This window comes from Haliotis rubra, unplaced genomic scaffold (assembly GCF_003918875.1).
Source record: "Haliotis rubra isolate DU_JTF1 unplaced genomic scaffold, ASM391887v1 Scf91, whole genome shotgun sequence".
Lineage (NCBI taxonomy): Eukaryota > Metazoa > Mollusca > Gastropoda > Lepetellida > Haliotidae > Haliotis > Haliotis rubra.
The window spans coordinates 1,493,649-1,519,874 of record NW_025767646.1 but is presented as its reverse complement, the minus strand read 5'-3'; the positions used below and the strand labels follow the sequence as shown (position 1 = coordinate 1,519,874).

The 26,226-nt window shown below is 39.3% G+C and overlaps 1 long non-coding RNA gene across 1 annotated transcript in view; it reads left to right on the top strand.

Moving 5' to 3' along the window:
- The window catches only part of LOC124264113, a 47,662-nt gene extending 22,213 nt beyond the window's left edge, over positions 1 to 25,449 (top strand). Inside the window, exons 2-3 of the long non-coding RNA XR_006895056.1 lie at positions 22,976 to 23,037; positions 25,328 to 25,449. This is a non-coding gene — a long non-coding RNA (uncharacterized LOC124264113). The remainder of the gene's footprint in view (positions 1 to 22,975; positions 23,038 to 25,327) is intronic.
- Positions 25,450 to 26,226: the final 777 nt, after the last annotated feature.

Below are 26,226 nucleotides of genomic sequence, written 5' to 3'. Positions count from 1 at the left end.
CAACTCCAATGCCGAATCTAACATTGAATGGTAATGTCATTAATTCCGTTCAAAGCCATAAATATTTAGGTCTTATACTTCAGCATGATTGCTCATTGAATGAACACATTAACGACTGTGCTAAATAAGTTGCACCAATGGTGAATTGTCTAAGAAGTCTCAAATCTCTTTTAAACCGAAAAACATTAGAAACCATTGTACAAACAGTACATATTATCAGTTTGTAATTATTGCAGTCATGTATGGGATAATTGTACTAAACAGCAAGCAGATATACTTGAAAAGCTCAATCTTGATGCTCTAAGAACCGTGTGTGGCGCCGTTCGTGGTATCAGCCATCATAGAAAATACAAAGAAACTAATTGGCACCCGTTGTGTGGTAGGAGATACCTTCATAAAATGACCGTTTTACAAAATGGTTAAAAACACTACGCCAAGTTATCTTAGTAACCTTGTTCCGCCTAGAGTATCAGATGTCGTTGGTTATGATCTGCGCGTTGATTCAAATCTTCGGACTATAAACTGTAAATCTGTAAATTATGTGAGGTCCTTTCTTCCAGATACTCTTAAATTATGGAATTCATTACCAGCCGAGCATAGAGAATCGCCGTGCCTATCGAGATTCAAAAATGTAATTATAAACGTTTCTAATATCTACAGTCATACTGACTTAAATTTCGGTAGCAGATTTTGTCAAATCATACATTCTCGTCTCCGACTTGAATGTAGTGACCTAAATGCGCACAAATATGAAAGATTTATATCTCTAACATCATCTTGCTCTTGTGGCCATAACTATGAAACCTCTGTTCATTATTTCTTTTCATGTACTCTTTACAACGATATACATCAAATTATGTATTTTGTTACTAAAGGATTTGACTTTAAATCAATTTTGTTTGGAAACCAAAGCTTTTCCTCAATAGTAAACAAAGAACTTTTAATTTCAGTGCACTCGTTTATAAATTTAACAGGCAGATTTGATCCAAAATAATTTGTATATATGACATATATTGTTTAACAATGATTATTTCTCGTTTTTGCAACATTTTTATATAATTCACATTGTACATTCATCATGACATGTTTACTCTTTCTTCCATTGTATCCCGGAGCGGTATTCATATAAGCTTATGCTTGTTTACCAATCCGGTTCCTTTCATTGGAAATAAATATGTTTAAATCAACAGTTATCCTCTTTCAGTTGATGCCCATGTAACGCGATTACTTGATTTCAAGACTGACATAAAAGATGACATTGCTTCGGAGAAGTGTAACTAGTTATGGATAACACTTTCAACCAACATTTTACATATCCTTAGGGGGCGGTGGGGTAGCCTAGTGGTTAAAGCGTTCGCTCGTCACGCTGAAGACCCGGGTTCGATTCCCCACATGGGTACAATGTGTGAAGCCCATTTCTGTTGTCCCCCGCCGTGATATTTCTGGAATATTGCTAAAAGCGACGTAAAACCATACTCACTCACATGTCCTTAGGTAGTCAGCATGTAGACGTATTTACCGCTTTCACCAAGTACAGACACGTTTGAAACATGATCACTAATACCCATTGCCGAAGTTATACGGAGCAGAAGGACGGCTGCACTGGCAATGAACGACAGCGTTTCCCTATGTGGAACTTCGGAACTGTTGGAATAGAGAAGCCTTATCGGTGCCGTGAGTCGATGTATGATAACCTCGTGTGTTGATATCCACTTTGATGGTTTATCATACACGGATTTTGAAATCTGATATCTTGGTTATAGGTATATCGTGTTCACATAGTTTTATTGATTACATACACTTAAACGGTATGCAATGATGATAATCCTTTACAATGTTTTGCATGGGTGATTGTCACAAAGAGAACAAAAAGATATGGTTACAAAACTTTATTAACCCAAACCCCCAACTATACATGACAAAACACGCTATCATACACACATTCATTCTATACTAAACATTGACATATGTAGTACCACGTGTGTCTCACACGCAGTTACCCAACTTTGCCTTCCTCATCCCAATATACTCAAACCATGATGCACACTTAACCTGCACACAGTCCCTCCATCACTAATCACAACACCGTCACATCGGCACAGTCATACAGTCATACAGTCATACAGGTACAATCTATAGTGATACAACTGTAGGTTACTATGGCAACGAGGTAACAAGTAATTGGTGGTTAATATGGCAACAGAATAACAGTATCCGTGTTTGGGATCAATCCCTGACCTCTGTCAGTACGAACCCACAGTTCACATACACCATCCCAGGTCACTGGCGTTGTTAGCAGTCCTCCGTAGTTCCACTGTCCGACTCGTCAGCCTACAATAGCCACTACTCCAACCTTGGCAATTTCTCCTGGTGATTTTCACGCTTGCCCTCTGGTCACAGCACATCACCCTCTTGGAGAATATCAAGTTCAACAGTCCATCGTTGACAAACCATAGGTCTTCATGACAAGCTCTCAATAACACCATATCCTGGATGCTTAAATACAAACCACTTGTATTTACTAATATGTCCTAGGTTTATATATTATGCCATTTCAACACAACCTGTTCAGTTGCCCATTATACCATCAATAACACTATTATTTTTAACCTCTTAATACAATTTAATACCCGTACAACTATCCCACAAATAGTCAAATGTATAACACAACCCGTCAAATTATCACCCAATACTACATTTCTTATTCAAATAGTAAACTCACATTTGTCACAAAATGTCATTCGAAGTGCAATACAAAACACTCAATATTCAATTTATTCACACACTTCCAAAGAAATAATATTCAAAATGCAATACAAAAATACACTCACGCATTTCTGCCACCAACACCACTGAAATACACGTCTGAAGCTTTCACCACGACATTCACTGGGTATCTCCCTCTCACCCAAACCGTCACGCTTTTTAACTCCCTGATATAACTCCCCTTATATATGGATGATATCTACTGCAGTCCCACTCAAATAATGCCACATATAACACCAGTATGTTTGCTGAGGTATAAATCTGCCTAAACCATTCAACGGTGCTATCAACGTTTGGATTGACTTTGAAACCTGAAGACATGTCCGTTCCTCTTTTATACTGGATTCCAAAGCTACTTTAAAATCCGTACAAAGAGATTTATTGCTGGGTCGAGTAAATGTACCTTCAAATACCTGTCTCATAGAATAACCATAATCCTTAATACTAAATTATTAAGGACTTTCTCGGTGTTCACAGATTGTATTTGAGACAAGCGGGATTGACGCCATGTGGACTCTCAAATGCCCAAAAATATTTGCTTACATTTTTACAATCTCAAAAAAGGACCGAGTTTTGTTCTGTCAAAAATATTTGATTTGTCAACGTTTTATACCACTATCCCATATGACAAGTCAAGGAAAAACGTCATTCCTTGATCCATGGGGCATTTGTAAACAAACGAGGTGAACACAGATTCGACATATATATCTATCTTCAGAGTTTCAGGACAATTTGTCCAAAATGATAGCAACTGCCATTTCAAGTATACCGAGAAAACAATATGTGAAATGCTGGACTTTCTCATTGATAACATATGGGGGTTAAACATTTCGTCAAGAGGTAGGCATACCCATGGGCACCAACTGTGCTCCCCTCCTTGCAGGTCTGTTTCCTTATGCATATGAATCAGAATTTCTGCTTGGGTGGCAATGAAAACAATGTAAATCGGCCAAGAAGTTTAACTTAAGCTTCAGGTATATCAATGATGAAATGATAAACATGAAAGTACAGAACTCTCTAGTGAGATCTTCATGTAGTTTTCAAGGTGATCCTCAACAACAAGAAATGGTACCAAGTCATGCACACATGAAAACTGATGTTCACTCCGACCTTAAGACAGGAACTTTCGTCAGGGATGTACAAGCAGGAAACTGTTCAGCCACTTAAATAATTTTAACTGAGACTGGAACATGTCAGCTTCTGTCTGGAATGTCTAGTTAAAGGGAATGGGGACACTGAAATAAGACAACTACAGGAATGTAAACAATTTAAATAAATGAGGAAATAATTCCCGTTGTAAGTCAAATGTTTGTTACAACATTATTGGTGTTGAAAGTATATCCACAAATGAGTGTTCATGTTTTTGTTTTTTGTATATATATTTTTAAAAACATTTTGTTGTTTTCATCCATTTGTGTGCGTGCGTGCGTGCGTGCGTGCGTGCGTGCGTGCCAACGGGCAATATACCAGAACATGAGTACACTCAGATCAGCGTAGAGCTAAATCTAAAACTAATACTGCTTCTGTAGGGAGTCGTCCTGGAACGTATCTTGACAAACAAAATCCCAGTTCAAACGAAAGTATAATTGTAAGTGTGTTGCTGTATTCTGGGATTTGAATTTTCAGTACGAGATAGATACCCATTATGGTTTGGTTTGGTTGTTGTTTTACGCCGCACTCAGCAATATCCCAGCTATATGGCGGCGGTCTGTAAATAATCTAGGCTGGACCAGACCATCCAGTGATCAACAGCATGAACATCGATCTACGCAATTGAGATACAATGACATGTGTCAACCAAGTCAGCGAGCCTGACCACCCGATCCTGTTAGTCGCCACTTACGACAAGCATGGATTACTGACCAATTCTAACCCGGATCTTCACGGGTAAACTCAATATAGACTGTCATGGTGACGTTATCGCAAGTCATGTATGTAATTATTACAATGGTCCCCTTATATTCGTTGCTTTTTTAATTGTACAAATCGATTTAACGGGTTTAAGAACACCTTTCAGTTCCATTAATCTTAATATTTTGATAATAATCTACAAGGGTTCCGAAGCATTAACTATTGCTGTCATTTATTTAAACAAATGTTGGTGTTTGTCATTCCTGGAGTTCTAAATATGATAATATTTTCGAGCTGTTCCAAAATGTAAGACGTTGCCTGATGGACAGAATAAGAAATACGTTTTGAGAACAACAAAGACGACTTATTGTCGTGCGAATCCAAGGACCCCTGTTCCTGACAAAAGCTGCCACTGTCACTGAGTGATAGAGTAAATTAATACTGTCTAATGTCAGATAAAGTAAGACGTCCGCTTGTCCACGGTAATCAGAGACTGGGTAGAAATGTGATAATCAGATAGATCACCATCGCGTTAGTGTGACTAACGCTTGAACAAACAAACCAACTTTTTGTTTCTGCGTATGAAACTGAAACCAAACTAATTTGCGTATCATGAAAAAATGATTATCTGCCTGTAGCTAGCGATGAGATTTCGGACAAAAAATATGTACATTATCGTATTTTTTAGTGTCAGAAAACTTACATCCCTATTTTATAATGTCGATATTGAGCTCTTGTTTTCATGTATACTTTTAAGTTATCTCTTGAATGTAAGGTCAACAGATTGCTAAAAAGTTTGTATGTCCGAAATAAGGGGACGAGTTTTAGGAGCTACGGTAGACTGACAAACACCAAAATACTTACAGTATGGAGGCAAAAAGCCTTCCCTTCGTTTCTCATACAGTAATATGTGCAGTAGTAGGTATTATCTAGTTGTAAATATTCAACTGTTGGTGAGATTTCAGTAAAATTTTCTTTTCCGGTTATGCAAATTATTAGATAGTATATATGTTGGGTTTTGAATTATTGGTAAGTTACTTTCTTTGCAGAAATTACTACACGTGTAAATGTGCTGTAATGCAGCATACGTACAGCTATGTCGTACTAAGACTGTGTCTTGGATGGTATCCTAAGCCAGGGTATTGTATATCTGTAGTTATGTTGCACGTATTGTTTTTGTAGAGTTTTGTCAGTTGTAGCGCATACCACAATTCCATGTAACCGTTGTTATTTTTTATTTTAAATACTTTTTAAAATAATTATGATAACTTGTAGTCATGCATCTACGACAAAATTAGGGATAGCTAAAAACATTATATTAACTGAGAGTATTGTTGAATCTATTTATGTTAAAACTAGTAGACAGATATCATATTTTATGATGTTTTGCCCTCGCTCTCTTATGACACAAATATTAGCTATAATTTTGAAGATGTTTTCAAATGAAAAATACTCGGGTTTTTTTTCAAACGAAATACGAAATACGAATTAGAAAGTGACTCGCATCTCAACTCTTGGCAGTGAACAATTACCTGGACCATGCGACTAACACCAAACCCATCTTGTCGACAGTATGGCTGCTCTATCATGTCGACATGGCTGCTCTATAAACATCACGTGGTCTTCTTTCTGAGGTTAAGCAATAGTGAGTAATACGTGTCTGAGATGACGTACATGTCGTTGCAACCTACCCAGTGTCGAAAACAATGGCACCATTAATGTCGATATGGGTCTCCGTTTATAGAGCCTAGGAGTATTATTTACTCTGACCTTCCCATAAGTGCCTCTTTGTTTCAGATATGCTTAAAATGACAAAGCCAAAGCACAAAGGCTAGTCAACTATTCCCCTGAAAAAATCGGGAACGTATGGTAAAATTAAAAAAAACGACATTGCATCGGACATAATTTCTTAAATGATACGTCAAATTTTGAAAATTGTAAATAACTAAAGTTCTTTTTAGGCGTAAAAACTGTTTCCACATCCATAAGAAATCTCTGGTAAAAGCAGAATCGATTGTTCAATTCCAGCTATATCACGAGCATGTGTTCATGAATCACCACCAAACAGTGATGATAGCACCCCACTTGTGGTATCGATCATAAACACACGCAAAGGCCAGTCAACCGTTCGCCTAAAAATATTCGGTACGTATGGTACAAGTCAAAATAGGGCCTAGCATCGGTCTTCATTTTTTTCAACTGATGCATCAAATTTTGAAATGACCTACGCATGTGTACCATAAACCTTTTGGATGAGCATCACAGAGGTCTGAATGTTGTAACCTTGATCGAACAACTTCTCAACAAGAATTGTATGACACTCTTTGAAATCTTTTCAAGAGCATGATCGACTTTACCTCAAACTTGGTGAAATTGTATACACCAAAGTCCAGAATTTCACACATTGCTTTCTCCGTAAACATCAAATGAGATTCGCTTTTCATTTTCACAAATCGTCATGAACCTCTGTTTAGAGATATATAAATATAGCTGTGCTCACAAAGCTCGATCACAAATGCCCTATAGATGTCCCTTAGATCATATCCTTTGAATTTTGGGGGGCGGTGGGGTAGCCTAGTGGTTAAAGCGTTGGCTCGTCACGCCGAAGACCCGGGTTCGATTCCCCACATGGGCACAATGTGTTAAGCCCATTTCTGGTGTCCCCCGGCGTGATATTTCTGGAATATTGCTAAAAGCGGCGTAAAACTAAACTCAGTCAGTCAGTCCTTTGAGTTTTGAGAATCTACATGACTCCGCTTGTGTGGATTGATGGTATTGAGGATTATGATTAATCTTTGAGACTTGGACTTGGAGAATGTGGACTCAACAATACATCTCTCCTTGAATCAATTTTTGTGGAGCTCTGGAATCCAGTAGAAAAAGGAATGGACATGTTCGCAGATATTAGCGTGAAGTCAAATGTTCATAGTAATGAAATGGTTTTGACAGATTTCTTCCTCATGTGTACATACTGGCCTTATATGTGGCATTACTCGATGTGTCACTCATACCAATTAAGCTCTTTGATCAAACAGTGACGTTTACCATATAATGGTTATGTTATCTGAGGCCTTGCCGTGGGAACAACTTCACAATGTTCATACAGGGAAGTTTTTCTTACATTTTTACCTTCACGCTGCTTGTCACTACCGTTAAAGTTTCTGGTTTGTAATTGTTGTCCATCACTACCCCTCTTGGGTTGTCAGGTCGTGAAAGTCACTCAAACTCAAAGCATTTACGTTAATTAAAACTCACGACCTTAAAGAACACAGCCGTCTATTAGTCCCTTAGCTCAGCAACCAGCAAGACGATGAGGCGCTTCCTTTTACCAGATGATAGAATCGGGGCGGGGACCTGTTGACCTTACATGTAGTAGGTTCGTATCCTCGTTCCACCAATACTATTCAATAACCGTACTTTCTAAATTCTTACAATACTGAGATAGGTTGACTCATTTTGTTTGTTGTTTAACGCCGTTCTCCCAGCTATATGGCAGCGGTATGTATATAATCGAGTCTCTAGTGATCAACAGCATGAGCATCGATCTACGCAAGTGGAATACGGTCATTTTCTTTAAATTGATTTCTGTGATTGCTTAACTCATGACTCGGTACTTTGATGAGTTTTCTTTATTCCTGCGAATGCACGCTATGGTGTCCAACAACCAGCAAAGACAGTACTGCACAGGGGCGGATACAACTTTTTGAGAAAGGGTGCGTGGGGTGGGTGTGGGGGGTGGCGTGCACAGTTCATTTTCATCCGTTTTCACGAGAGTTTCAATGGTCAATTAATACCTTACAGGACAAAAGGGGCGCACCCTGCAACCCCCTGGATCCGCCTATGCTGCAACTGTTTCGTGTGCCACAGTGCTTGAAAACTACGCAGACAACATCAATGTTTGAGAACCAATCAATTCCTTGATGTGCCGTATGTCATCAGCCGGCCGTCACTGAAAACAAATATGTAAACTGAAATATTGCATGACTGTTGTTTCTGTGTGCTGTTTACGTCTTCCATGCTTTATGTCGGGCAAATTGAGACCTGAATAAAATTATCTTCTTCTTTCTCAGATTATTTAACTGTTGTTGTCGCTTGAACGATTGGCGTGGGTCGACTTAAAAATAACTTTAATTTAAGAAGATGGAAATATATAGGGTATTAATGTGAATGTAAAGGGTATTAACTGGAACGGAAAGAAAATTGTAGGGCACAGTTTGTACAAGATAATGGTCTTTAATACTCTTACAAACAAGCAAGGTATCTTGAAATAAATATTTCAATACTAAATATGAGAAAGAATATAAGTGTTAGCGACAAACTTCCTATGCAAGAATATTTAACTTAAACCCAAAATACATGGAGAGTTGGGTGTTATTCCTGATGTTGATACTTTCAAGGAAGGTCGAATAATCTCTGTGGACCCCAATTTCTGCTTATTGTACAGTTGTCCTTCATTAAATTCCATTCATTGTTTTTAGTGGGATAGTGGATAAAGTGTTCGCTCGTCACGTGGAAGACCCGGGTTCGATTACCCACACGGATACAATGTGTGAAGCCCATTTCTGGTGTCTCCCGCCGTGATATTGCTGGAATATTGCTTTAAGCGGCGTAAAACCAAACTCACTCACTCATTCATTGTGAACTAGCCATGCGGCGTCTGCAAAATGCCGGACATCTGCTGGAAACTGACAATTTTGGCATACCCATGATGTTAAGGATCACCCCCTTCTAGAGCGGTCAAGGTCAACTCACACGCCGATCGAGATTATCCACATGGGTACACTGTGTGAAGCCCATTTCTGCAGCCGTGAAACTTGCTGGAATATGGCTTAAAAGCGGCGTATGACTTACTGACTGTCTCACGTTGAGACATCGCTCACATTGCAGCAAACTTCATCATGGTATTCCCGGGTCTCACGGCTCACGATTTCCGACGTCCGTTTTGAGTCAGCTCTTAACGTCATATTGCCAACGGACGTCCGTTATTGTACATAAACGTCGAAAATTGGGTAATTGCCGCTGGACACGTACCATGTTTGCAGATGAGTCCCCATTCACTTTAACTTACCCTGGCATGGTCGTCTCTGGCGACGTCAAAATGGACGGCAAGCCAAAGTTACCCTGATACTTCCATACAGATTTGTCCCCAGCAACACAGCATCCATACAAAGCCATTGCTTGCAATGTGCCCAGATCTTTCCCCGCGTCTGGGATGTATTACTGAGTGAATTAACGTCATGTTGACCACACAGGCTGACCTTTAAGCTAATATGTGTTACAGTTTTTGAAATCTGTATTACTTCCGACTTTCCTCCACTTTCAAAAGATTAATCAAGTTTTCGCCTTTGTGTACATGAGCATGACCGGCTTGACGGTTCGACACGTTTTGAGATGGGTCAGTTTCAAGAAGTCTGGGTAAACCTACGTAAGAGCTATGAGATGACAAGGGGATGTAGGGTATAGAGGGTGTAGAGGTACTGTGGATGTAGAGTATGTGGTTGTGTGGGACACAATGAATGTGAAGGGCATTTGATGTGTACGGCTGCTATGAATGTTTGGGTAAATCTATGTGTGGATATAAACTGTAGGGCAGTGGAAGACAGAGGTGCTGGTGTGTGTAAGTGCATCTAACTATGATGTGTAATGTCATTCTCGTACGTCATTCACCCGTGAAGGTCCGGGTTAGAATTGATCTTCAGTAACCCATGTTTGTCGTAAGAGGCGACTAACGGGATCGGGTAGTCAGGCTCGCTGAGTCGGTTGACACATGTCATCGGTTCCCAATTGCGCAGATCGATGCTCATGCTGTTGATCACTGGATTGTCTGGTCCAGATTATTTACAGATCGCCGCCATGTAGCTGGACTTTTGCTGAGTGCGGCGTAAAACTAAACTCACTCACTCATACGTCATTCCTTTAAGGTAATGTCCCCCAAGTAGTCTTTTAACCACAGGCAAAAACAAAAGGCAGCTATACATATTAAACACTGTGTTTATATCTCCAGGAATGTCTCCGACTTGCATACTAGCAGTACCGATGTGGAAACGGCATCTAGAACTAGTCTCCTCAATAAAAGCATTCATTAATATCTAAAACTAAGTTTAGTTGAACACTATTCAAAAAAGGAAACAGATAAGTGTTTTCAGAGGTTGATTTTGATTTATTTTGACAGCAATCGTCATTAAGACAATTCCTATGTTTGAATCCCTTCAATAATGCCGTGGTTGTTATGCATTGTGCGCAAACGCACCCCAAAATGTGTTTGTAAACGTGTGTCATAAAAAATAAAAACGATGCATAAAAAGTGCATGCAGAAAACGTTTTCCACGTAATGCACGTGCAATATGTCGGAAACATTAGTAGAGACATCGACTATTAAAGGCCAAACCAAATTCATCATTCATGCCAAGATTGAAGACTACTGACCGTAATATCGCCATTGGACGTTTGGGTGCAGGGTAGTGGCAGTCTGCCGTTGCAAGACACTTCAACGTCCACCACAGCATCATATCTCGATTATGGCATCGATATACCCGCTTCAATTCGGCCCAAGATCGTCCCAGAAGTGAGGCTCAAAAGTGACCACTCCAGCTCGGGACCGATTCATCCGGGTGTTTCACCTACGTCACCGATTTGCTACATCAACGAACACTGCAGGACAGGTGCCTGGTCTTCGACGAATTTCTGACCAGACCATCAGAAATCGTCTGAGAGAAGTGGGAATTCGAGCATATCGACCAAAAGTGGGACCTGTCCTGACACGACTACACCAACAATGGTACAGGCATGGAGCCTGGGGAAATGGAGATAAGTGTGGTTCCTCCTGCAACGACGGGATGGGAGACAACGTGTCTATCGACGTCGACACGAATGTTTTGCTCCGAACTGCGTTGACAGGTGAACAGATTTGGTGGAGGAAAGGTCATGGTGTGGGGAGCCATGCCCTACACGGGTAGTGATGGTTCAAGGTAATCTTACAACAAATCGCTACATCGACCAAATCCTGCTATCTCATGTCCATTTCCTTATTTTTTACTTGCGCGTTTCATTTTTGAGGTTATGTATATCACCCGCTGTTGGGTCTCCCGTTACTTCCGCACTCAACAATATTCCACCTGTATGACGGTAGCTTCTAAATAATTTAGTGTGGACCAGGGCCACCTTTCACAAAGCACTAATGTGATCGTACTGACTGACTGACTGAGTTTGGTTTTACGCCGCTTTTAGCAATATTCCAGCAATATCACGGCGGGGGACACCAGAAATGGGCTTCACACATTGTGCCCATGTGGGGATTCGAACCTGGGTCGTCGGCGTGACGAGCCAACACTTTAACCATTAGGCTACCCCACCGCCCTCTAATGTGATCGTAAGTCACTAAGGTAACCTTAGTGCAATGTTAAAGAATGGGAGTTAAGGTTAACCTTAGTAAAGGTTGCTTCGTTAAAGGAGCACCATACGACCAAGTTATTGACAAAATAAGCACCTGACGACCCAGGTCCCACCTTTCTCCTCCTACAACAATAATCAGGAGCATATTTACAGACTGCCTGCTATACCTGGTATATTGCTGACGGCGACGTTAAGCACCAACAAGTAATAAAATCAATGTACTTAAATGACATAAGCGTTTCATAACAGTCTCATTCCACGTCTCTTTGTCCCACTCTTAAAAAACGCCATTAGGAAGAGAAACATTGTAAATATAACAGTCTATGACATCATGTTTTCTACTATGGTTTTTCTACTTGCGTTTTCAACTCTGTAAGATGGTGGGCGTGTTAATTTTCAAGCGAAACGCGTTCAATATGAACAAACACGGTTGATAATACATTCAATTTCACGGATACGCACACTTACTAGTACAGCACCAAAGGACACAAGGCAGAACGCGTCCAAACGTATATTGTAAATATTGTATAGGTATCTCATATATACTAGCCACGAAAAGAAACGGTGCATTGTTAAAATGCTTTCTGAATGTGAAAATGTAACAACTATGAAAAGTTTCCTTGTAAACCGTAATAAGTGGATACTGATATCAGAACAGCGTGTTTAATGTCCATTGACGTTACGAGTCCAAATGCGGGGCAGGGGTCAAGCAACAATGTAACAAACTCAATAACGGGTATGCCCACCATGACCAGCGACGACAGAAGTGCATCACTGACGCATAGATTCTACCAAATGGACATGGAAGGCTTGTGGAATACCTTGTCATATTCTCTGCAAATGTGCTGCCCAATCACGAACCCTGTGAGACGGATTTGGTGCACGGCGTGGATGTCGTTCCATTTCATCCCAAACATAATATAATATAATCATTTCATGTCTCCCGTAACCCTATTGAGAGTGGCTCTTTACCTATTTTATTGTCACCGTATAGTGTGAATAGAAATAGAGGATGCTAAACGACCTTCCATGTAATGCCATTTCTATTAACGAGTTAATGATTTGGTATCTAACGAGCGAAAGCGAGTTTGATACTAAATCTTTCACGAGTGTAATAGAAATGGTATTTCTCAGAAGCGACTTTAGTACTCTGTTTATTACTCTCTAACATAAATTGATAGAAACTGCCTACAGAGTCGAGTCGCGAGTCGAGCAAGGTATAATACCATTGAGACAGAGGCATTAGCATTGTGACGTCACAGCTGTAAACCATTATGACGTCACACGGCTAGCGGTGTTACATTAGTGTACAGTACAACCAGAAATTATGGAGAATTTAAAGATTGTAATTTTTTTATTTTGTTCACTCATTACTCACGTATTAAATGTGAAGATCAGCAGAACATAACTCCAGGTTCAAAGTCAGGTGAACAGTTAGTATTTTGTCAAGTCACCATGGGCAGCAATGCAGGCTTCAAAGCGGCGGGGCATACTACTGATCAAAGAAGTTAGAAAGTCGTGGTCCATGCTGTCCCAATATCGGACCACCTCTTCTTTCATTTTAGCAATATTTGTCAGATTTTTCTTATTGACACTTTCCTTCATAAGTCCCCAAACATTTTCTATTGGATTTAGGTCAGGGCTATAGCTTGGCCAATCTGATAAGGTCATATTTTGGGTCCGAAACCAGGCCTGTGAATGCTTTGAACGATGTTTTGGGTCGTTGTCCTGCTGGAAAATCCAAAAATTTCCATAGAACACGTGAGCAGATAGAAGTAAATGTCCCTCGAGAATATCTGTGTACCGCTCACTGTTCATATTCCCTTCAAATACACAGAGGGGCGTTGCCCCTAACACAGATATGCCACCCCACACGTTAAATTTCGAACTGTACTTTGGGCGCTGCTACAAAGGTTTTTCAGTTTGTTTGGTCTAGAATTTCAGTGTATTAGGAAACAGCCACACAGAACTTTCATCTGAGAAAATCACATTGTCCCAGTTAAAATTTCTATGCTGCAAGCACCAGTTCAACCTTCGCTCCTTGTGTTTAGGTTTCATGATCGGTGATGGAATTCCTCAACTTTTCTGCCAACCCATTGAATGCAGCTCAGTTCTAATTGTCTCCTTACAGACAGCCACATTTCCTCTATCAATCATATCCAGCCTTAAGTTTTCTAAACTCCTTCGTTTGTTTTTAGAAACAAGAATACCAAGTCGCCTCCTGTCACCGACAGTCAATTTTCTGGGCCTACCTGCGCTTCCCTGGTGCTCAATGCCATATCCATTTGCAATATTTTCAAAACACGATCAACAGTGGACAGAGGGATGCCTGTTTTACTTGAAATCACTTTAGCTGACCTGATGTCCTTGTTATAATACTCTAAAATCAACTTCCTCTTCTCTAAATCATCCATACTGAGGATCACTGAAAATGTCGTCTGCTAGCAAGTAAACAAATGGGGATAACTCTTCGCAAACTAATGAAAAAGGGTTAACGGAGTTGTCTCTCTTGAATGACACCAAGCACTTGATATCTGGTCAAGGTTGTTTATACTAGAAATCCAATTAAACCCATTCCTAAAATTCTCAATAATTTCTGGTCATACTATAATATGGACGTAAAATATATATCACTGCAGTATCTTCCACGGGCGAGTAATGATTTTAATAAAAATGGTATTACACGGAAGGTCGTTTAGTATCCCCTATTTATCCCCTATTTATGTAATGAGGTGAGTATCTGTCTGCCTGCCTGTCACAGCCGAGGTTGACGGACATAATTCCGGTACTGCCCTTGACTGTTTTCTAGATGACGCTGCGTCAGAAAAGGTCGTACAGCGTTACGACGTAGTCGTATCCTGAACAGGTGCCTGATCAGACGGGTCAACAACAATTATATATAGCGTTGCTCGCTTTTGAAAACGAGATTATTTTGAATTTCATCTATATATGATATTTGGTATTGTGCATGTGCTTTCAGCAGTGACAGTGTGAGTAAACATGATTTTGTCTGGGGACTGAGTATTTAGGTCATTCAAGAAAGAAGTGTTGTTTTGTTTTCACATGGACTTCCACAAGAGCTGGGGAAAGAATCAGATAGTTTACTTTGAAAATAGTTCTTCTGAACACCCGGTATCATCACTATTTCATTGTCATTCATAAATACATGCTCTCTCATAGTTTCGCATGGTTCAGATTCGCTTTGTTAACAAACAACATCGCACGGCTGTAATACTGCTCATACAAATATATAATCGTGGTGTTGTCACAATTGTACAATCGATTTTAGCAGAAATTTATTATGGATATGGAAAGGGTTTTGTTTCTATTTACAATTTGACAATGGTGTTCGTACTTCAGGGGGTAACCATAGTTAGGGAGAAGAAAGTATAAATGAATGCTGGTATGTAGTAATTGGTGCATGCGGTAAATAAGTATTGTTCTTATTTCGTAAATCATATCTAGTTGTTGTTGATACTTTGGTTGGTTGCACACTGTAAATACAATGGCATGTGTTATTAACAATATTGTAATTGTACACAGTCTGTTATACTTCCTTCTGAAAAGTAATTATTGCCATCTTGTCTCAAAACATAAACTCGAAAATTGGAAGACCTGTTACTATCCGGGCTGCTTCCAGTTATATAATTTTTAATTTTGGGAAGATTTCTGGACTACATTTATCCCACACCTCTGATGCATATTCGAATTAAGACCTTATAACGTCTGTGACAGGGTTGGTCTCTCAAGTAAATGTTTAAGGTTCTTGACGAACAAATCATTTTTGACGTTGAGCGACACATTTTATCCACGTGGGCTGTCCATTTTATGTATGAGTCGATTTCACGTATGAGTAATAGATGTGTTGTTATTACGTGTTTCCCCGACCGCATCATACCAAAAGACTTTAAAATATGGTACTTCTTGGTCCCTGTCTGGCGCTCGGCATTAATGGGTTCAACAAGGACTGGTTGGCTCTGAGTCGTATAATGTGTCTGGGTGGGGTATTCATGCTTCACTGCGGCATGGTATGTCAGTGGGCTAGCACTATAAAACCAGTTTAAGTCTGGGCTAGTACAAGCAGCCGCACATACACATACACACGCATGCACGTCGTCATATGAGCGAAATATTCTCCAGCACGACGTTAAACCCAGTTTCACCTCACCTATTACGTGTTTTATAACGAGTGAATAATATGAATGTTATTTAGTCTGGGTTAAAATTACCTAGCGTTAGTCCAGTTACCGAGACGTTCTAATTTATTATGTGATCTATCATTTGTTTGTGAAAAGATTACGTATGTATTTATCAATTGCAGTATCGTCTGCAAAAGGACGAGTAGAATTCTCTAGATTATCAGCGAGATTATTGGTGTAAAGCCATAAATATGAAGGGACCTAAGACTCAGCCCTGTTGGACACCAGCTTCTGTATCTCAGCAATGAAAGGCTGCTATTTACAAATACCTTCTGCTTCGATGACTTATATAGTCATGTAGTAATAGCTTACCCGTCACGCCGTATTTTCCTAGTCTATGAAGTAATCATATGAAGTGATTCAAGCAAATCATTAACATTGCTTTAACATTTTTCTGTTGCCAAATGATAAGGGGCGGTTAGGTAGCCTAGTGGTTAAAGCGTTCGCTCGTCACGCCGAAGACCCGGATACGATTCCCCACATGGGTACAATGTGTGAAGCCCATTTCTGGTGTCCCCCGCTGTGATATTGCTGGAATATTGCTAAAAGCGGCGTAAAACCAAACTCACCCACTCACTAATTATCATTGTAGAGCCATACTTGTTTTGATTTTTCATATGCCTTCAGACACTTGTCTGTGGTCCGATACATCGAAACTGTGATCGAGTAAACCAGATAGGGAACAATTACATCCACAACTAAAACTGGATCGATAAGCGTGTATGTGTTGCTATTCGGGTTGCTTCACTTATCATGTCACGATTCGTATTGAAAAGATATTCATTTCGGTCACCAGCTAGGACAATGTCACGATGAACGCCAAGTGCTGATTTTATCATGTACTCTAGAGGAGTCCAATATGTATGTGGTTTGATGGGTGCGCGATAAGTGACAAGAGAGTAGAAACCTTTTTGTGGTAAGTTAACTTGAAACCACATTGTTTCTGCATTTAATACCTCAAGTTCTATGCGTGACACTGAAAGAATTAGAAACCTATGTACTTATACATGTAAAAGAGAGTTGTAGTGTCATCACAAAGGTGATTGCGAAAAATCGAATACTCACAAAGACCAGAAAATGCCAAAATAAGTGATGCATATGTAAAGAACAAGAAGAGCGAATGTATTACAGATACTTCAGCCAACAAGAGTGAGTGAGTGAGATTAGATGTACGCCGCACTCAGCAATATTCAAGCTATATGGCGGCGGTCTGTAAATAGTCGAGTCTGGACCAGACAATCCAGGGATCAACAGCATGAGCATTCAGCCAACAAGACACAACATACTAAAGTTAATAAGTGAAATGACATGCTAAAGAACATTGTTATGCAAATGACCGACTTTTAGAATTACCTGCAGAAAATAAAACTTCATATTGGACATCACTATGTTATACTGTTAGAACCTGGAGCACTGCTATCCTTGCAGTCACACAAACCTTAGCAGCCCGTGGTGATCCGGGTTAGAATATTGATCTTCAGCAACCCATGCTTGTCGTAAGAGGCGACTAAAGGGATTGGGTGGTCAGGCTCACTGACTTGGTTGACACATGTCATCGGTTCCCAATTGCGCAGATCGATATTCATGCTGTTGCTGTGTGGCTAATGGTGTAACTGGATTGTCTGGTCCAGACTCGATTATTTACAGACCGCCACCATATAGCTGGAATATTGCTGAGTGCGGCGTAAAACTAAACTCGCTCACTCACATCACTCACAAAACTTAGCAGACAACCCACCGGATTTGGAAAAGGTAGAAAGGTTAAATGCTTATTTAATGAATCATAACAGGATTTAAACAGGATGTACATATTGTCAAGAACATTTGCACATATAGAAGAAATATTTGATGTACTCCATTAAATAAAATTGGATCGATCCATACCATCTTGGGTTTGCTAGTGCCTGTCAGACGCGCATCGCTAGTTCACAATGAATGGGTGAGTGAGTTTAGCCAAATTACAGCAATTTCACGGCGGGGGACACCAGAAATGGGCTTCATGCATTGTATCCGTATGGAGAACCGAACCTTTAATCACTAGGTTAGCCCACAGCCCTCAGGGTTTAGATAAAAACCCTCAACAACAGATAATATTTATATTTTACAATCACCTTGTCAAAATTCTTTGCAAAATGACAAAGTTAAAAGCTTGTATTGGTCACGACCATAAGCAGACGGAAATGTTCCCAACTTCATCTGTATCGATTACTGTGTTAGTTATTGATGCAGTATGCAGCCTCATTGATATCCCCGAGCTTGTGATGGTGATGGTAAACCGGGATGCTGGTGTTCGTATATTGCTTCTATCGACCGCCTTATCCTATGCCTAGATTTGGCAATATTTCAGCAACCCTAAACCTTTCATCAGCAAGTTGTCCTAAAGATGTTAATATACAGTTTGAAAATTGGCACGCTAGAAACTTCTCTTTCTTTATAAAAAGCTTTGCTAAACACCGAAATGTATATCATCGAACTGTTTAATCATACGGGTTTATTACCCATATTCTACAAATTTGAATTTCAGTCACATAAATTAATGATGAATAAGTTGAGGTTTGGCGCTAATATTGACTGTAATCAACTATTGTATTCAAATTGTGATCCACAGCAAATTGAGTATGTATTTTACTTTGTATCTATTATATAAATCATAATATATATATAAATATATTATCGTCCTCGAACAACAGAATTATCAGAAAACTTGCCTTGTTTTTATAAAAATGGCTTGCAAATGTAATTGTACAACCATCCCTGGGGCACAAAACATCTTTTACTGTATATGCAAGTACTTTTGGCCTTGAGGTGTGTACACAAATAAACTTGTCTTGTTTTGCAAATGACATTGCAGATTATAAGATTGTTCAGCAAGGTTTCTTGTTGACGATACATCGCTCGCAGGAGCTTATGAAGAAAACACCATCATTGAAAAGTTTGAACTTGAGAAACATTAGTGGCTGCGGGAAAGATTGCCTGATCATATGATCAACAGAAACCGAAATTGTTTCTCATTGAACAATTACATCTTTATTTCAACGGGAAACAAAATTGTAATGAAAATAAAGGACATATATACTATTCAAAAAGAAACGCATGACCCAGAAATCTGTTGCGAAAATGTTGTATTTTCAAACACGTACTACTCGTCCACAAACAGACTTTAGGAAATGATGTTTTGCATCAGTTTAGAAGAAGGAATGTCCATACAACCAAGTGGATAATTTTAGATAAGAGATTTAGATTTAAGATAGACGCCGAGCGCCATGGTGACGACGTAGCACGAACCTAGCGTCGGATCTCCTGGCTCTCAGTCCAATCTCTCTCAACCTGCTCCGTACAGTTTGACCGGATATCCTCCGAAGTCCAGGCACCCTGGCTGCTGTGCTCTCACCCGTGGCAGTACGATCACGCAAATGTAGTACCCGGATGTACCGATCTTGGGCTACAGTGGTGACTCGAGGTCTGAATAGGAGGGTCATTTGCAATACCTGTTTGGTTGTAACGAGCTGTAAGCCGTGATATCGTGCCCAGACTAACATTCAGACGCCTGGCAATAGAGGATTGGCAATCTCCAGCGTGCATTCTCTCAATGGCGATGTTCCGTGTCGCAGCGTATATGGCGATATGGCGTAGTGATTTGACCTTGAAACCTTATCAAAACGAATGCCGATTTCCGACAGTAATCTGGATTTTTATAGACAGACAGTGCATGTTCTTTGCCGCACAATTTCAGCTGGTAGGTGATTTCTGTTGCGTTGTGGCGATGCCTCTTTAATCCTTGTAAGATATCTCATCAAAATCAACATTTTCAGGTAAAGTCGATTTTTTAACTTGTGGAATTGTGTAAAATCATGTTAGCAACACTTTTGTTACATATTTTGACGATTGTTTGAACTCAATGCGTAATTGATAGATTTTTAAACATACAAAACGCCTAAGCGTTTCTTTTTTAATATATATTTGGGTACTACATTTACCTCCAATACCATGTTTTAATATGACAAGGGATGATGGGGTAGCGTAGTAGTTAAAGCGTTCGCTCGACCCGGGCTCGTTTACCCACATGGGTACTATGTGTGATGCCCATTTCTGGTGTGCTCCGTCTTGATGTTACTGGAATATTGCTAAAGCGGCGTAAAACTAAACTCACTCAGAGTGACGAACGCATACTTTCAAACCGAAACCTGAGTCTCATGAACCAATTCCGACAATGACCTACTTTTCAGCCGTTCCGAATTTTCTCGTGTGAAAGTGAAAAGAGACAATACAAACAACTATGGTTACACGAAATTCCACTTCCTTGTTTCATAAGAAAATAGTAATTACAAATGAATTTTAAATTCAAACTTTAAAAACATCCAGTGATCAACAGCATGAGCATCAATCTACGCAATTGGGATACGATGACATGTGTCAACTAAATCAGCGAGCGTTAATTGTAATTCAGGGTGGTATATGTATACATTATGCAAGAACCTGTTAAACTGATTTTCACATCTAATTTCAGTACGTAATAAACGTCTTATCCATATTTAACTGTAAATAATATGCACTTTATTTATACAGAAACATTTCATGTTAAACGTTTTAAAATTCTAAACATGTTAAACTCTGCTTGTATTCTAGACCGGTACCGGCCAAAAACCCTTCAAGACAAAAGCCCCTTGGTATAAAAGCCCCTCGATCAAAAGTCCCTCTGGACAAAAGCCCTTCGCTAATTTGAGTACCCCTGTCAAAAGGAAAGGAGAAAATGTGATAATTGTTTACTTGGAAAGTCTGCAACCTATAAAGGAATTGGTATTTTGATGATATTTCTTTCTTATTCACTAAACTTATTTGCTAATAACATATTAATTTATATATTATTTAGGGTCATTATATTATGAAGCAATAAAATGTTTCATGTCATTAATCATTTCTTGTCTCTAATCTTAATTTCCCATTAATACGTAAAGTGGGGGGCTTTCGGTCATTTTTCGAGGAACGTTTGTCCTGAGGGGCTTTTGTACCGAGGGGCTATTGTCCTGAGGGACTTTTGTACCGAGGGGCTATTGTCCTGAGGGGCTTTTGTACCGAGGGGCTATTGTCCTGAGGTGCTTTTGTACCGAGGGGCTATTGACCTGAGGGACTTTTTAACCGAGGGGCTATTGTCCTGAGGGACTTTTTTACCGAGGGGCTATTGTCCTGAGGGACTTTTGTACCGAGGGGCTATTGTTCTGAGGGACTTTTTTACCGAGGGGCTATTGTCCTGAGGGACCTTTGTACCGAGGGGCTATTGTCCTGAGGGACTTTTGACCTAGACTCATTCCAGAAGATTGTTGAAAGATGTTGAAATGTGCTTAAATTCTAAACATGTTTTAACGTGTTTAAATTGTAAACATGTTTAGATAATGGGAACATTAGATAGATGAGAGACGATACTTCACTTCATATGTTTGTCTCTAAACGTGTTTAGTGTGAACACACCAAATCGGTATTCTGTTTCCCTAAACATCTAACCATGCCTTGTATGTGTTAGGATTCTAAGCACATTTTCACAGTGGACCAAACGTCAGAACATTCAGTTGTCATAAAGGTACAATTAATAGCTACACGAGCATTTAATTTTGATCATCACGTTTTTTATTTGTTTCTTTGTTTTTGTTTTGTTTTTCGTTTGTTTGTCTTATTTTTTTATTATTTTTTTATGTAATATATCGACGGAGTGGTACAAGTGTAGCAGGTACTCTTATAGGGCATTTCTCCGGATTACAGCGTCATGGTATAAAGCTTCACCGCCCATACATTCACCTAAGCAAGTTTATATCTGGGGAACAATACAACGGTCAAGGACAATATAACCCTGTCCAGAATTGGGTCCATAGAAGAAGATTGTAGAATTACATAAAATTACGCAAGAGAAACAGCGAAACTCTAAGAAAAGACTATCCTTCTACTCATGTCTCAGCAAACATAAATGCTGTTTACGAGTTTCAGAATGAAGTGAAGGATAACTTGGACGATGTTAGTAACTTCACTGCAAAGGTATTGCGAGTTCTAGGCTGCATATAGGAAGAGTGCCCAAAGCCACACAGTCAATCATGAACAAAGGTAGAACACATATATCTCAGTCACAAAAATAGATGCATTACATGAAGGTGCTTAAAATGTACCTTCATTATAATGTGAAAGGAAGAAGCAGAGAACGTAGACTAATCCAGGTCTCCCACAGGTCAGAGAAAAGTCAGGGAGTTTCGGCTTTTCTCTGAAAATCTAGGGTTATGTTCAGGGAAATCTAGGGTTATGGTCAGGGGCAGGGAAATCTAGGGTTATGGTCAGGGAAATCAGGGGTTATGTTCAGGGAAATCTAGGGTTATGGTCAGGGAAATCTAGGGTTATGGTCAGGGGCAGGGAAATCTAGGGTTATGGTCAGGGGCAGGGAAATCTAGGGTTATGGTCAGGGAAATCTAGGGTTATGTTCAGGGAAAAATTACGACTAATCAGTTATGGTCGTATGATTGCTAATTGTGAATGCCCCTTTTGTTCAAGTGTCATTGTTAAAGTACAGTATACGTTTAAATAATATGACCTATGTTCTGACATTTGCTGTTTATCTAAAATGAATGTCACGTTTCTAAAAGTCACAAAGCAAGACAGCTAAAAGGGATATGCACCTCTTGCCTCATGAGCACCTATAGAGATTACTCTTTCTTTCTCTTACAGCTGTCTTTGGTGGTAGAGATATATCTACTAAATGTGCTTTTTATATGTTGTATTTCCTTTTACAGGCTCTTCCTGTCACCGGATACTAACATTAAGATCGCTCACTTTTCTTGCTTTCTTAACAAAGGTAATTTAAGTCTTGAGTTGGGTATTGCATGGTATTCCCTTTTTAGATCAGTAGATCGTAGATGACAGGCTTGTGGACTGGTGATAGACTCTTTAAATACAACAGATAAGCAACAGTTAAACAATCATGAGTAGCAAGAAAATTCTGACGGGCTCAAAAATCCAAACTTCAAGGACTGGATTGGAAAAGACAGTAGTATTCATTACAAGGCTCGGTGGTTTGAGGTTTGATCTAAGTAACATGGGAAAAAGAGCTCTTACTAGCCATGGTTCACGAAAGAAACACACAGTGAAACTGGGCATTGAAACACAAATTAAACAGGAAATCCGCCCTTTCAGTATGCACCAGGGGCCATGTGTGATGCAGGAAGTGCAGCATCAACAGCAACAGCCATAGACACAAACATTGCTGAAACTGAAACACTCCATACACCTCCACTACTAACCTTACTGAAGTGTACGGTAGATTATTTTCCAAAATCATAAGTAACAGATTGACTCTTGGGGCTGAGCGGGAAGAATTTCTCATCCCAGAACAGGCAGGCTTCAGACATGGATTCCAAACCCATGATAATATATTTATACTTAACTCTATCATTCAGAGGTACCTCTCTCTGCATAAAGGGAGACTATACTGTGATTTTATTGACCTGAAAGCTGCGTTTGATTCAGTTGATAGGAATAGCCTTTTTTATAAACGGTGGATGGGAAACGTTAAAGGCAAAACATTTAGATTGCTTAGAAACATGTAGAATTCTGTTAAATCATGTGTTTCCATGAATGATGGTTATACAGCCTTCTTCGATTGTTCTCATGGCGTCCGTCAAGGGTGCCAACTATCTCCTTTTCTATTTTCATTCTTCGTGAATGATATTGTTGAAAGCCTAGCATCAGATAATCAGAGATGTATCAATCTAGAAGTTATTGAACTATTCAAACTCCTTTTTGCCGACGACATTGTACTTTTTGATTTTTCAGTCTGTGGTTTACAAAAGAGATTAGATAAGTTAGTTACATATTGTGACCAATGGAAACTTAAAATTAATGTAACCAAGGGTAAAATAATCGTGTTTAGAAAAGGTGGCAGATTAAAGAACTGTGAAAAGTTCTTTCTTAATAATAACACCTTAGAAATGGTCACATCATACAAGTATCTTGGGGCTCATCTGTCAAGCTCAGGCTCAAGGTATATCACTCAAAAAGTTTTGGCCAAACAAGCATGGAAAGTTCTATCTATACTTAGATCCTCAATACCTAACTTTTCTAACCTACCTATACATGTCTTGTTTCAAATATTTGATGTGAAAATTCTACCAATTCTGCTATATGGCAGTGAAGTATAGGGCTTTCACACATCACCTAACGTTATGAATATTCACGACAAATTTTGTAAACAAGTTCTTTGTCTTCCAAGAAATACCCCAAATATTTTTGCCCGTGCTGAACTTGGTAGACACTCATTAAAGGTAAATATGTATTGTAAAATTATTAAATATTGGACTAGATTGATCTCCCAAGATGATAATGTCATCTTGAAGAAAGCATATGAGTATCAATATAGCATTGCAGAGAAAGGACGCCAATGTTGGGCATTGAATGTGAAAACTATTTTAAACCGTTATGGATTGGAAATGTCTGGTTTTACCAGAATGTGGGAAATATCACTGTTTTCATGTCTATATTTAAACAAAGATGTATCGACCATGACAACCAGTCATGGAAGGATGATCTTCTGTGCTTTTCAAAACTCGACTTTCTACATAATATTAAAGATAATGTCTCCTATGAGTTTTACATCAGCCATATCAAGACTAAAGTATTTCGTATTGCTGTAAGTAAATTCCGAAGCTCCAGTCATATATTGATGATTGAATACGGTAGACGGCTTGGTCTTGAGCGAAGTGATCGCTTGTGTCCTTTCTGTATCATTCCCACTGTTGAAAATGAATATCATTTCTGCCTTGAGTGTCCATTTTACAATGGTATTAGAGAAAATACAATTCCCAAATATTACTATAATCTCCCATCACATGAGAAGCTGTTTCAACTGTTCATGTCAAGGAATATAATTGTCATTAATATTCTGGGAAAATATTTATACCTAGCTCTTAAAAAACGTAATACGTTTTTGCGATTGTGATATCTCTATATCCTGATGTGTATCCTGCTCCGTAGCATCCATGTTAATAATTATATTGGCGCTTGATAAACTGTGCGCATGGTACAACATGTATAATGGGCCTGTGGCCCCTTTATTGAAATAAACAACTCTCTCTCCCCTCGACCACCAGATACTGGACCTGCAGCATTGGACAAGGCAACTTCAGGAACTGATGCCAAAGCTGCAATATCAACATTATTGACAAATGACCAGGTTCTGAAGTCAGAAGTCCTCTGGTCTGCTAAAACTGTAGTAAACCATAACTCTTTCTCCTCCAGTAACAACATGGATAAACTGTTTGTAAACATGTTCCCAGAAAGCACAATCGCAGAGATTCTTGTGGCTCTACAAAGGTGTCCTACTTGATAAAGTTTGGCCTTGCTCCTTACTACTATGATCATCTACTAGAGAAAATGCAGGAACCTCGGTTAAAATGTATTGTATACTTTGATGAGTCTTTAAATAGACAACTACAGAAATAACAAATGGATTTGCTGCTAAGGTTTTGGGACAGTGATAAGAAGATGATAGTAAGCAGATACTTTGACTCTGAATTCCTAAGACACACTAGAGCAGATAACTTGCCGGACAACTTATTGAAGGGGATATCAAAACCTGATATGTCAAATCAATTAGAAGGTCTTTGAAACTTTGATAAAGCAACGTGGAAGCTCATCACCAGACTTAGTATGACACACCATACCAGTTGGAAGCTGTAGACTGCATGTAGTTCATGGAGCATTCAACAGACAAGTTGGAACCTTGACTGTCTTTAAAGATCAATGTATTATGGTTTCAATGAGAGCCCTGCATGGCGTGAGAAATACCAGTCACTGACTGGATCTGCCCAATTTCCCAAGACATTTTGCAGCACACACTAGCTGGAGGACATAGATGTAGCTGAGAGAGCTCTTGATATGAGTGCACACCTGAGGAAATACATTCTAAAAGTGAAAATGTTACCAAAGAGCCAGATCCCAAAGTGTCAGTCGTTCCACAACATGATGAAATATTTACAAGATCCTCTCA